Below are 14,556 nucleotides of genomic sequence, written 5' to 3' on the forward strand. Positions count from 1 at the left end.
ACACTAAATGTAATATACATCATGAGTTACTCACTGGACTCAAAAAGACTACTTACAGTGAAAATGCTGAAGGCTCCAGTCCTGCAACTGGTTTGCCACCTGATTGATTATAAATCTGCCAATGGTAATTCCTGCATGACAAAATAGAACTGATGAAAAACGAGAATTCATCCCTCTGCTCCAAAATTAAAAATCTTTAAGACAAATTTTGAAAAAGAAAAAGAAAAATTGATTGGCTAGTGTATTGGGTTTGTGTGGCTAAGTTTTGGGAGCGGAGAAGGGCTATAGGGGTGAGAAGCTGTGAGAAGCTTCCCCCATGTCTGATACAGCCAATGCCAGCCGGCTCCAAGACGGACCCGCCGCTGGTCAAGGCCGAGCCAGTCAGTGACAGTGGTAGCACCTCTGTGATAACGTATTTAAGAAGGGAAAAAAACCTGCATAATTGCAGTGGGAGAGAGGAGTGAGGATATGTGAGGGAAACAACTCTGCAGACACCGAGGTCAGTGAAGAAGGAGGGGGAGGAGGTGCTCCAGGTGCCAGAGCAAGATCCCCTGCAGCCTGTGGTGAAGACCATGGTGAGGCAGGCTGCCCCCTTGCAGCCCATGGAGGTTAAAGGTGGAGCACATATCCACCTGCAGCCCATGGAGGACCTCACGCCAGAGCAGGTGGATGCCCGAAGGAGGCTGTGACCCCGTGGGGAGCTGGTGCTGGAGCAGGCTCCTGGCAGGACCTGTGGGCCCGTGGAGAGAGAGGAGCCCATGCTGGAGCAGGTTTGCTGGCAGGACTTGTGACCCTGTGGGGGACCCACGCTGGAGCAGTCTGTTCCTGAAGGACTGCACCCCGTGGAAGGGACCCATGCTGGAGCAGTTCGTGAAGAACTGCAGCCTGTGGGAAGGACTCACGTTGGAGAAGTTCATGGAGGACTGTCTCCTGTGGGAGGGACCTCACACTGGAGCAGGGGAAGAGTGTGAGGAGTCCTCCCTCTGAGGGGGAAGGAGCGGCAGAGACAACGTGTGATGAACTGACCACAACCCCCATTCCCCGTCCCCCTGTGCTACTGGGGGGGAGGAGAAGGTAGAGAAATCGGGAGTGAAGTTGAGCCCGGGAAAAAGGGAGGGGTGAGGGGAAGATGTTTTAAGATTTAGTTTTTATTTCTCATTACTCTACTCTGATTTGATTGGTAATAAATTAAACTAATTTCCCCTAGTTGTCTGTGTTTTGCCTGTGACAGTAATTGGTGAGTGATCTCTCTGTCCTTATCTTGACCCATGAGCCTTTTGTTATATTTTCTCTTCCCTGTCCAGCTGAGGAGGGGAGTGATAGAGCAGCTTGGTGGGCGCCTGGTGTCCCTGAGCCAGGGTCAACCCACCTGTCGTGGTTTAATGCCAGCCAGCAACCAAGCCCCACACAGCCGCTTGCTCACCCTCCCCCCTGGTGGGATGGGGGAGAGAATCTGAAGAGCAAAAGTAAGAAAACTTGTGGGTTGAGATAAGAACAGTTTAATAATTGAAATTAAATAAAATAATAATAATAAATTGTAATGAAAAGGAAAATTATGAGAGAGAGAGAGGAACAAAATCCAGGGGAAAAAAAACAAGTGATACAACTGCTCACCACCCACCCACCGACGCCCAGCCAGTCCCCGAGCAGCGATCACTGCCCCCCAGCCAGCTCCCCACAGTTTCTATACTGAGCATGACTTCATATGGTATGGAATAGCCCTTTGGCCAGTTTGGCTGTGTCCCCTCCCATCTTCTTGTGTGCCTGGCAGAGCATGGGAAGCTGAAACATCCTTGACTAGTGTAAACATTACTTAGAAGCAACTAAAACATCAGTGTGTTATCAACATTATTCTTGTACTAAATCCAAAACACCGCACTATACCAGCTACTGGAAAGAAAATGAACTTTGTCCCAGCCAAAACCAGGACACCACCATATCTAGTAATAAATTATATCACCTATTAAAAAGTCCACAGTATGAACACTTTTAATTTTAGGGGAAGCAGATATCTGTCTTAGACTTAAAGGAATAATTTTGCAGTGCCTGATTAGCCTAATAGGATAGTAGGCATACCACTGATTAGAGAAAATAGTGTGTCTGAGGTAAGGACAAAATGAAGTAAAAAGCAAATCCTACTGGAAAAAGATTATTTTTTTTGTTTGATTTGGCAAAAGAATGGCTGAAAGCAAAAAAATCTATTTTGTGTACAGGCACATTTTTAGGCCAGGACATTCAGATTTTAAAATGTGATAGTCTTTTTTCAGTAAATTTCATAGTCTACTTAGGCTCTTAAGACTGAATTTCAGAGAATTATTACAAGAAAGAGTGAAGAACTACCTAGTAATTTCCAACAGCAGTGGAACAGGAAAGCCTGGAATTGCATCAGTCAGAGAAGTAGTAAGGGATTACAAATGTACGTTAGCTAGAGAGAAATATTTAATCATTCTTTTTACCACTTAAAAATGAAAGAAAACAACTTTTGTATAAATTTCAAAAGTGACATAAGTTTAAGAGGAAATGCTTCAAGTCAGTGAGTATCGAAATATGTTCCTGACTTTCTAACCCTTCTTGCTTTGCTGCTGCTAAACAGCCCACTTACTGTGAACTCCAGAACATTCTGTGAACTTACTGTGAACATTCTAGGATGTGACGTGATAGTGCAAGTGTTAGAAATGTAGAGACAGTAGTGGTTTGATTTAACACAACAATGACAGTGAGGCATCCACCAATGCATTTTTCCCCTGATCAGTAAGAGTTCAATCAGAAGACAGTTAAAGACTAATTTTAAAAATACATATATGTAGACAATACTTCTGCTGAAGTCAATAAAAACAATCATATTACATTATGTTATATAATATTGGCTTTCAAGTTCATATACAGATATTACATTGTATATTACATTATTGGATGTTACATTAATTGGCTTTTGAATTAATGTACAGATTTTAAATTTCTAAGAAAAGTATATAATGGTCTACATGTTACATCTTCACTTCTTATGTAAATATTCATTATTATTAACAAAAACCAATTGTAACAGAGGACAAGTAGGTCTAATTTACATTTAGATCCAGTCTTCAAGAAAAATGAATTTTTAAATCATCCATATTTATGATAGAACAATGTAATAATACTGTATCCAATTGGTGTCTCACTAATGGTCTCATTAAATTAGTTGCATTCAGAATGTCCAATTTACAGCATTCATAATTTTTCATCTCACATCTTGTTCAGCAGATATTTGTGAATTTTCTTCTAGTTAAAAGTTACTTTTGTAAACACTAAAAAGAAAATAAAAAATCCCTCTTGTGCTTATTTTAGTCTTGTTCTACTTAAAAATGATTTTCTTGTGGAACCATTAAATCGGATGGTTTCTTTTCCCTTTTCATATATGATCATCACTGATACTAACAAGTGCACAAGCAATGCAGCTCAATATACAGTGATCACCATTGCAATCTTTACCATTACCATTTGTTAATTAACCTTATTTTATGGTTGTTCCAACATAGAGAAGGAATTTGTTTATAGATCTTAAAATAAACAGCTTGAAGAGGTTTTTCATTCTGATAGAGGTGGATTTCAAAACCAATGGAAATTTTTCTTAGTGAATGACAGTCCTTGTCAGAAGCCCACTGAAGAAACCAGCTGCTAAAAAAGCAGCCTTTCTTACTCAAATATTGCAAAGAAATCAGAGAACCGAGGAGTTGTAAAATTCCGTGATGGTGACCTTTTCAGTAGCATAAACCTCTATAGTGGTTTAAAGTCAGACATGAAGGTTACAGCAGTCCTCAGATTTCTCTAACTTGATCACAGGCTAGAGCAAACATCTGCTCCTGTGACTGGACTACACACAGTAGAAAATCTCCAGATCCTGGGATTGTGTCTAGCCGAAGTTATGTCCACAATCCTCTGGCTTCTCTATCTATAGACTTTACACTCCCAGGGAAGGATCTTCTGTAGGGACTGGCAGAGTCAGTGTTGATTTGATGTATACTGGTTACTCTCAGACCATGGACTGATACAAGAAAGTTTGGGACTCATGATCTATATGCACTGTGATAACTCTACCATAAGCATGTATAATAAGCTCCATTAGTTTGAAATGCTAAAGCTGGTTTTTAGAGAACATTTTAATTAGCAGATTGTCATCTGGCCATTTGTCAGATAACTTGGGCTACAGAAACAAAAGCTGTTCTTATCCAGCAGATGCACAGTAACTGCTCCTATTATCCGTACTTGCTGGTCCTTTCTCACCCTGCAAGTTTTCTGCAGTGATCACAGCAGTGCAGATCCCAGTCCTCTGTCTCTATGCCTAGTAACACAGTACTTTCTGATAACTGTTTTGCACTGTTGTCCTGAGCACCTCTGTCAGTAATGTTCCAGATTACAAGAATGATCCAGCATGAGAGGAACTAGGAGGTTCAAAACACAGAGAGTGAGATACTTTTTCATGCAGTTGTTAAAACTGCAGAACTCATTGCATCAGGCTGCATGCCTCAAAGCCTGTGTGCCAGTTTGATAAAGAATAATGCAGGTGGCTCCTCGTGACTGAAAACTCCGTATGTGCTGCTGGTGGACTGTGGAATTCCACCAGCAGATCACATCCCTCCAGAAGTGGTTCCCCTGAAGGGCAGAGGAAGAAGAATCAGCTGCAATACTGCCTGCAATGTTGTAAGCACATTTATAGGTGGTCTTCCAAAGAAGATGGCAGCAGCATGAAGAACTTGTCAGATCTTCAGGTTATGGAGTACCTTGATCTGTCACTGAAGAGACTGCCAAAGGCAACCAAGAAACCGGTGAGTCCTGCAGTTAGTGGTTTGTATGATCACGTTGGAAGATCATTTATCAGTACTACTTTTTCGGATTTTTTATAAACACAGGAGGATATTACTGTATTAGTTGCATTCAGGTCACAGCTTTAAGTTTGATAGTGTTTTGTGGAGCGAGGAGGAGGGAATATAGATCGGGATCTTTTTAAATTCAATTATAGATTCTGGTGTAGTCACATAATTACAAGATGCAAACTGTAGAGCTAGATATGCAGATGGTAAATTCAGCATTGTCATGGCAAACTTCCTTTTCATCCAAGTTGCAATTTTTCAGTTACATGCTAGGCTTCCTTTTGGAAGAAGTCTGAACTGGTCTGACCAAACTTGGTTTTGTTAGAAAATTTTCAGTTCATGGAACCTGGAATAAATAAGTGTTTATATTTTTTCCAAAGCCTAAACAGGGTTTTATTTGGCTAATACAATGCCAGGTACATCTGCACAAGTACTCCTTAGACAGGGTGGGAAGTGACCCTGTGGACAGAAGCTGGGAGGGATCAGTGTTCTGTGTTTGGCGTACTCTGGAGCATACTATTCCTGAAAAACTTAGAGATTATTTTAAGCTTACATGAGACTTTCAATGTTATGGATTTTTTGTAGCCCCAGGGATAGCCTAACATTTTGAGAATTTAAATTGCAGACTTAGGAGACTATCTTTTTGTGGATCTAGACCTTATCTGGATAGTTTCAGACAGATACCTCATTAACTGGTTTCAGGTGCAGCCAGTTAGCAATTTACATTATTTCATTTTTGTGTTTGATATTGACTTTACAAAAATTTAAATCCATGTTTCAGAAAAGATTCCATCTGTGTTGTGGAAAGTATTAGTAAAAACGTAGCCAATGGGCCCAGGAAAGTCATCCTTCCCATTTCTGGCACTTGTGAGATTGCATCTGGAATACCATGTCCAGTTTTGAGCTTCCCAATATAAGAAAGATATTAACATGCTGGAGCAAGACCACCAACATGGTCAAGATCTGGAGTACATAACATATGAAAAGAAGTTGAGGAAACTTGGTCTGTTCAGTCTAGAGAAGGGAAAGCTCAAAGGAGACCTTGGTCCATACATTACCTTGATCAAAGGATATGGAGAAGACAGAGCCAGACTTTTCTTTTCTCAGAGGTGCATGATGATAAAATGAGACTCAATAGACAGAAGTTGGAAGAGGCAAACTTACAATTAGGTATAAGGATGACATATTTTATAATTCCATAAAAGAGAATTCTATGACATATGTAAGTAAGTAGAACTATATGGAGCAAGCAGGTTTTAGTTTCCATATGCATAGTCTTCTAGATACATTTCAACTGAAATACACAAAAACACCTCTAGTTCATTTTCTATCAATGTCATGCTTGGTGTTAGTATAAAGAAAGGATATATTATTTTTATTAGTGTTCTTGCAAAAAGCATTTCATGAAGGAGCTTCTTTTATGTTCTGTTCAATGCTGTTCATTACCTTCAATTCAATCAAGTGGCTCATCAAACAAGACAGATGAGTGGAGTTTTCTTTTATTTATTCTTGACCTAGCAGGTGGCAAGTGTGGGAATCTAACTTACTCGTTTAATTGTTCCAGGGAGTTACGGAATGGATGAGTCATTGAGATGAGGAAACCAGAGCAGGAAGAGTTAAAGGGGAGAAGAAGCTTTTTTTCTCATCACTGAAAACAGCTGTCATTATATGAGCTACATAATTAAAACCTCTTGGCGATTTTCTTATTATTAAAGACAATAAACACAATGATTCTGCCTGCATGTGCAGCCTTTCAGGGACAGACTTTGTAGATGGTATGTAGACAGCTTTAAAAAAGCTTGGAGTCTATCACAGTATCCTCTGAGCTTGCCAGTAACGCTAAGCGCATATGTTGATGATGGCAGTACAAAAAACAACAACTGGTCTTCTGTTGCATAACATGTTGTGGAATGATCATGCCTTTGCTGTTGAACATGTGACGTTTATTGTTGTAGCTGGATAGTTTAAAGGTGTGAACTGAAACTTGAAAAGTTGTGTTAGGTAAATGGAGGGAGCTTTGCTGGTCCTGATTCTAATCTGTAGAATTTCTCGTATCCCCCAGGTTTGTCCATAAAAGTTTGTCTAATAAATGACATTCTCCATATAAATATTTTTTTTAAATGGATTAAAAATACACAAGTAATCATAAAAGCCTCGAGTAAACTCCAGGACAGACATTCTCAGAGAGGTGAGCTCCTTGATGACCAGCTGAGAACAATATTTTCTATTGGTCATGCCACAACTTTATCAAGATGGGAGAACAATCCTACTAGAAGATAAGATAATCAGGTAATTGGGTTGTTGGGACCTGGAGGATATGAATTTGATCCCGTGGGTCTGAGAAGGAAAATAAATTGGAAATGTTTCAAGCCATTATTCAAGTGTTTTCATGGCAGAGCAATTTCTGAAACTTTCATAGACTGGAACCTGTTCTGTATTTTTATAGAAGGGCTGTACATATTAATGCTCAGAACACAAGTTCTAAGAGTTGGCTCCCAAGTAGGTGAAGCTATTTCCCAACACAGAAGTCTAAATAACCAACAGTAATTTTTATTCATGCAGTGTTTCTTTTTGACTAAGTCCCTGTTCACCTGCTACTTGTTCTGAAAACCTTTCTGAGACTTATATTTCTAGATACCTAAAAGAAGGATGTTTTATCACCTCTTTTAGAGGAGTACAAGTCCTTTACAACATACGTGTTTCGTATTGTAATTCAATAATGAACAACTGAGAGCCCTGACATACAGCAATCTACCTTAGTCATGTAGTTGCATAGGTTTTATCAGGATTTATCCTTTCTGAAGCAAAACTGTAGTGGTTTGAAATATAATTTTCCCCCAGGTTGGACAGAAGATTTAATGATGTAAATGTAATTACATGACCAAAAGCATTATCACACAGTATAAGGATACAGTGTTCATCAGTGACAGTTACCATCATTCAGCAATTATTCATTTCTATGCTAGTTAACAACTTTACTCTCTTGAGCATTTTTGTACGGTAACTTAATAAGTGCTGATTTTCTAATGGTTCGCATTGTGCTACTAATCCAGCATTCAAGAGAGACCCTAGTATTCAATCACTTTAATTCCTGCTCCCTCACTATTTTTTTATGTTAAGCTGATATAAAGTTGATATCCTCCCTGTATGCTAATACATCTCTTTCTCCTTGAAATCTTTTAACTTGTGTAATGCCTTTCTCCCACTGTCTGAAGATAATTCATTACTTTCTGACTTTAAAAATCTAAGAACTGAAACAGCCTTATAGACTTTACCTTTGAGGTCTGATTCATTTCCCCTTTTATCATCCTTTTTTTTTTTTTTTAATGGCCTTTTCAGCAATATGGTAATCTTTCCAGAAGGATATTTTGGCCTTATAATCCTTTTTATACTCACATTCTTTTTGTAACTAGTGGACTAGTTCAGGTAAAAGATTTTTTTGAAAGTAGAATCAAAGTATTAATCTCAAAATCCTTACTATCTAAGCTTAGTTTCATCAAAACACATACATTTAACATGTTCAAGAAGTCTTTTGGATTGCCTATGTTTTTATATTTGCCAACTGCATAATTTATTGTCCTTAGAACTTAATTACATCCTTCCTCTGCCTGTTTTCATTAGCAGGGAAAGTATGAGCAGTGATAATCCAGTACAGCCCAAACATTTAGGGACATGACATCACACCTTACTTTGGAGGGGGTAGTAATCCCTAATTTACTATGCATCTTGTATATAATCCTGTCTTTCAGTTCTACCCACTATTCCTCCCACATTTGGAACAGAAATAGGACATATAAAATGGATCATATAACAAGTACACCAGAGGTCTGCTTGAAACATGTTTTCCCTAACACAGGAGTAAAAGGAAAGCCTCTATGGCCTTCTGGAAATAGGAGGTTGTAATTTTTAGAACTGTTGTCTGTAGCCATGCTGTTTATAACATTCAAATAAAATGAGTGTCTACTAACAGTTGTTACTGTTCAGTTTATTTCTCACAAGTCTGACGAAAAATATTACAAAATGTCTCAAGTTTATTTAATCATTAATTGAAAAGTAAAAGTAATGTTTTTATTTTTAAAATCAAAGCACGCCCTACAGTTCTTTGGAAACAAGGCAAAAGAGAAACATAACTTTGGGATTATTTCTAAGAGTTACTACCCAAAATGAACTTTATATCTCATCTGTTTACATATTTATTTTCTAAGTATCTTAATCTTATTAATTACTACATGAAAACATTATTTTCTGTATCACACCACTTTTAAAAAATTACTTCAATACATACTGTCATATTACATTAACCTTATATTTCATCACTAACCATGATTTTTGACAAATACTCTAACTAACCAAAAAAATCACATCTTTTTCACAAATAAGATAATTACAACCTTTTTGGATAATAATTCTGTATAAACAGGCAATTTGCTAGTATCAATCCCACCCCCACTAGTATTTTGCTAGTATCAACCCCACCCTGACACACACGGGCAGGTATAACTTAATAGATAAACTGACTTTTAATTACTTACCTAGATTCAGCTCCCAAAGTTCACATGAGAGGTTTGTTTCAGAAGGGGAAACAATATCAGGGGAATATATGTGTATACTTTGCCTCATAGTGATAAGATGAACTAACATATGTCATGGATCATTCAGATTTTATTATTCTGTTCTGTGTTGCATGTTTCTCTCTATTTACTCTAAAGATCACTGGAAAACTTGCCCTGAAAATAATTATTTTACTTAACAAGGGTCACCATAGAAAGTAGGTCCCAAAGACATGATCAAGGCTCTATGTACAGGAAACCTCCTCAGAGCTCATTAGGCTATTACACAAATGGGAAAGATAGCAGGCTGTAGTCTCTCAGCTTTGCTGAGAGGAAGTAGAATAGTCTTTCACTTTTGGTTGCTAGCCAATGACACCAAGTAGTTTCACAGGGACTCCACATTCGAAGTATAATTCAGCACATTAATTATATCTCAACATATAAAATTAGCTTACAGGCAGAGTGCCTAATATATGCAGAGTTCATACTATAATATATAGCCTTTTTTATACTGTTACTGCTCTTTTCTGTAGCATGAATTAATGTGCCACGAGTCAACAGTCATTGTGATATTCAAGGGAAGAAAATGTGTTTATATCCATTCTGTCTTTCTGTCCAGCCCATTTATTAGACATCCGACCCTGAAGATGGTTTTAATTAGTTGATAAGAAAGGCAAATAATAAACTTCATGAACATTTTATTACAGTGCGTGTGAGTATTAATTGTTGCCAATTCATCAACCCTAAAGCACTTTAGTTCTGGAAAGATTTATTTTATCTGTTCTATATCTATGAGTGCTGTACTTCAATTTGTTTGTGAACTGGATGGGGACTGGGGTCTTGTAGAATGTCATGCTTATCCCTATCTATAAGTCTAGATGCAGAAATATTTGCTCTGGACATAGAGCCATGCTTACAGAACAACAATGAGATGGCACTTGCAAAAAGCAGGCTGTACAAAGCAAGCTACACATCTAGAGAGGCAAGGAGTGAGAAGATTGCTCTAGATCTGTGTAGGCATGAAATCTATGCCTGGCAGTAATTAAACATGTCAGAAGTTCTGGACCACTACAGAACTGGGTGACGATCTGTGCCACACTGTCTAAAAGAATATTTAATTGCAACAGTGGCTGTACTTGGCAGAGGAGTAGTTGGGATTTTCTTACCACTGAGACTGACATTTCCATGTTTCTAAATGGGTGATGAATGTTACCCTGACCCAAAATGTTCTGGTTTTGCTAATATTTTGATTTACTTTTTTTCTAAAATGTTCAAATAATTTGTTGCTTGTAGAATTGCTCATGGAAATTTTCAGAACTTTCAGGTGTTTTGGGCATTTTGGGCCTTGGGGCTTTACAGAAAAGAAAGATGGAAACCAGCTCACAACATGATTTTATTTGCACTCCAGAAGATGTTGAATAACAGTCTCTAAACAAACCAACTGAATTTTTTTTCTGCATGAACATTTAGGTGCACTTACACAAAACTCAGCTCTAAAGTATCATTTTATTTTTCCTTGAAGTGTTTTCAAACCCTCCACACTGTGCATAGGCAGAACTCCAGAACAGATGCTTAGTCACCCCAGCCTAGATTATGCTGTGTTCCTCCCAGATGGTTTCTCAGCTCAGTTTTTATAATGGCAAAGACTTTCTGACTTCTAACCAGATCTTTACAGTGCTTCTTCAAGCAGCAGGAAAAGTTAGCAACACAAATATTTGCTGTCTTGTTATATGAAGAGCATCACAGTATTTTTCTATAAAGCAATAATCCTTTCACAATAAGGTAATCTTCAAGTCTTCAAGTTTATTCACCAAGGAGCTGGGTTACTGCCTGACAAAGCAATACTGTTTTATTGAATAAGCATGGTGTTTCCAAAATAACTTTCAGACATTCCCTGAAATAGCTTCATTAGAAATATAACCATTCCGTTTTTGATAGCCTTGCTGTTTTAACTGCTTATACAGCTCCTATTAATGCTACATCTACCTTTGAAATACCTTTCTAATGTACTGCAATTTTTAAACATCTGCAGACTCATGATCTTCCTTGGGTGAATGGTACTTGCAAACCTGTTCTATGCCTTGGTCCTCTTTGTCTTTGAAAGTTACGTGTTTTTCAACTGCATCAGTTCAAGAGGCTGGGAGCAGAAAGGTCTGATGACTCCTTGCCCCTCTTTACTTTAGCAGTGCAAGTAGAAGCTCTGTGGTGTGCTGTGACGCAACTAAGCTACAGAGTAACAAAAGGTTATCATGGATCCTTCCTTCTCTAATCTGATTCATATGCCACTATAAGGGCAGGTCATGGTCTTTCCATTTACATCCTATACTCAGCTCTGGAGAACACCTGACCATAATTTGTCACATCTGAAAGTATTGTTTCATACTAAGCCCACTGAGGCTGTTCATAGGGTTCTCTATTGCTAAATATAAGTCCTAGCACTGGCTTATGTTCCAGTTAGCAATTCCCCTGGTGGGCTATACTAAAAAAATATTATTCTAAGAGAATACTTTCTTCTGAGTAATTCTAAGTAATATACAAAATGTCTAGTAACTAATGTTACAAACACATAACAAGTATCTTTGCACATAGGTGTTTGGATTAAAAGGTATTTCAAAGTCATCAGCATTAGTGCCCAGTAAATGCTCTTTTATGTTTGAATTAAAAATAGGTTAGAACAATGAATGGCTTTCTTAAGACAGCCATGATCGTTCTAATTTGTGCACAGGCTATTTAATGACTCACACATCTTCCTTTGTGTTAACAGCATATAAGTTCAATTATACCAACTTATTAATATGTTTTTCACTAAATTTTATAAACAGTTCTTATAATGAAAATCCATCACAGATCACAAAAGAGTGAACAGGGATGTCTCAAAGTGCACTACCTCATCTGCATAACTGTAGATAGGTTAAATATTAACAAGGTTATTGAAGGCTGGGGTAATGATTTTGCATACTAAACAGCAATGCCTTGTGTATGCTGCTATCCCGTTCTTGTTAGTTATGTTATGAACTATCTAAGTGTAATCTAAGGTAGGTGAAGTTTCTGCAGCTTAAAAGACTTATTATTGAGAAACGAAAACCAAATAGAATCTCTAGTTTGACTAATTCTTTTGCATAAAGATCATCCTATTGAGTACAGAAACTCACAAAGTGCCTTAGCCTCAGTACAGTAAAAAGTACAAGTGAGATACGAATTCCTTCACACAAAGAGACTAGCAATCACTTACAAATCTGTTTGGTTAATAAGCAGTCACACTTTTGATTTTTTAGGGAGAAGTGGTATAATTTATTGGACCAGCTTGTACAGTTGGAAAAAAGGAACAAACTCTTAGCAGAGGTCTGAAGTAGATTCAAACAATTCCAACCAAAGTACATTGGAAGAAACACTTTCAATTGCATTTGGTTAAGTAACCAGACAATTTTAGAAAACAGGATAGTTATTGGAGGAGAATAGTAGCAAAAGAAGAGGTGATAAAATCCTTGGCCTTGTGAGAAAGAGGCAGAAACAGGCAGTTAGTCACTCCGAGACCAAAGCATTGTATGGCTTTTTTTCCCCAAAAAATCTATTTCCCCATCATTCTATTAAAGATATTATCTCCCTCTGGAAACTCACCTCACTTATATCCCTAGACTATTACAGCTTCAGCAACACTACACTTCTGACTGATGGCTTAGTGCACAGAAGGCACATCTGTCATTTGTTCTTTGGCAGATATTAAAAACCAGTAAAGCTGTAGAAATATCCTTCTGAAGGTGGGCACAGATAAAACCTAATATAAATCAGAGCTCAGAACCTGAGATATTTCCAAGCATTATTATCTCCTACCAGAATAATCTTACTCTTCTTCAGCTTCAGGGAAAATAAAACATGCCCAGATATAAAACAGGGAGTTAGTATTATCTCAGAACAAAATATATTAACTAGCAGTTTCGGCATACGTTGTATGAGTATATGAAATTAGGCCCTAAAGAATTGGGTCAGTGAAGGAATTCATTACCTAAATTGGTGCTGAAATAGAAAATAGATACATAAATCCAAAACTGAGATCCCAAATCCGTTTGCTTATGTTGCTTAACCCTGGAAGTCCTTCTTTTCCAGTCACTTTATTAGTCAGGGTTTTTATAAAGAAAGCAGGCCTTGTTTGTTTTGAACTCCCTTCTGCAGGAATGGGAGCTGAACCTGGATTTTCCATTTCTAGGTGAGTGTTCCAGTCACTAAGCCAGCGTGTAAAATAGAGTACCACTATCGTAGGCTTTATATCTCCACCTTCAGGGTAAGTTTCCTACCTGTAGTTGTCTCTCAGACAATGTAATCTCCTACTAAAGCCTTGGAAGAAGACAGCATTTTAGACACATTCCCATACTTGATGTTTCTTTATGCTTTGATCTCAACCATTGCTAATTAGTGCTATGAAATCTTGCCCTCTTACTCCCCCCTTATAAATTGCCTTTCATTGGTACAATTTTCTGTTTGTCTGAAGACCTACAGAAGATTACCAGTCTAGAGAAAGTAGCATGCTTTATTCTTTCAGTACATATTTTAAAAGAGAGCTTCTGTAATAAAGGTTAAAGGTTTTTTTTAAGCCTTTAGAGATATTCATTGCAGACTTGATGCTTTGCTCATTCAAGTCAGCAAGTTCCTATTGATTTTGGTACAGTCCAAGAATAATATGCTAACTCACTATCTACATCTCCAGTATTGGTATAGATTTTGAATATGACATTAGCAGCAGAGAAGAAAGAATGATTCACTAATGCAAGAGATTTAGGTTACATTCCTATTAATTAGGCTTCCATTTGTCCCATTGAAGACCACGCCAAAAATCTATGCATGGGCTCAGGGGACTTAAATGTAAGTTATGACCACTTTTATTCATGGCCCTTGGACAGTGTGCAAACACACAAGAACTCAGAGATAGAACTATATGAATAAAAGAAGGATTTAAGTGAACACCACAAATAACTAAGCAGAAATACAACTATGCTAAGAAATTTCAGGACCAGATGGGATATTTCATTATTTTGCTGCAATATTACAAGCCATAGAACACTCTCCAATGTACCCGTACTGTGCCAAAAGCACATTATTCAAAAGGTATCCAGCTTTGACTTCCTGAGAATCTCCCCATCTCTTTAAAGCTTGGTTCTAAA

This window comes from Ciconia boyciana, chromosome 5 (assembly GCF_034638445.1).
Source record: "Ciconia boyciana chromosome 5, ASM3463844v1, whole genome shotgun sequence".
NCBI lineage: Eukaryota > Metazoa > Chordata > Aves > Ciconiiformes > Ciconiidae > Ciconia > Ciconia boyciana.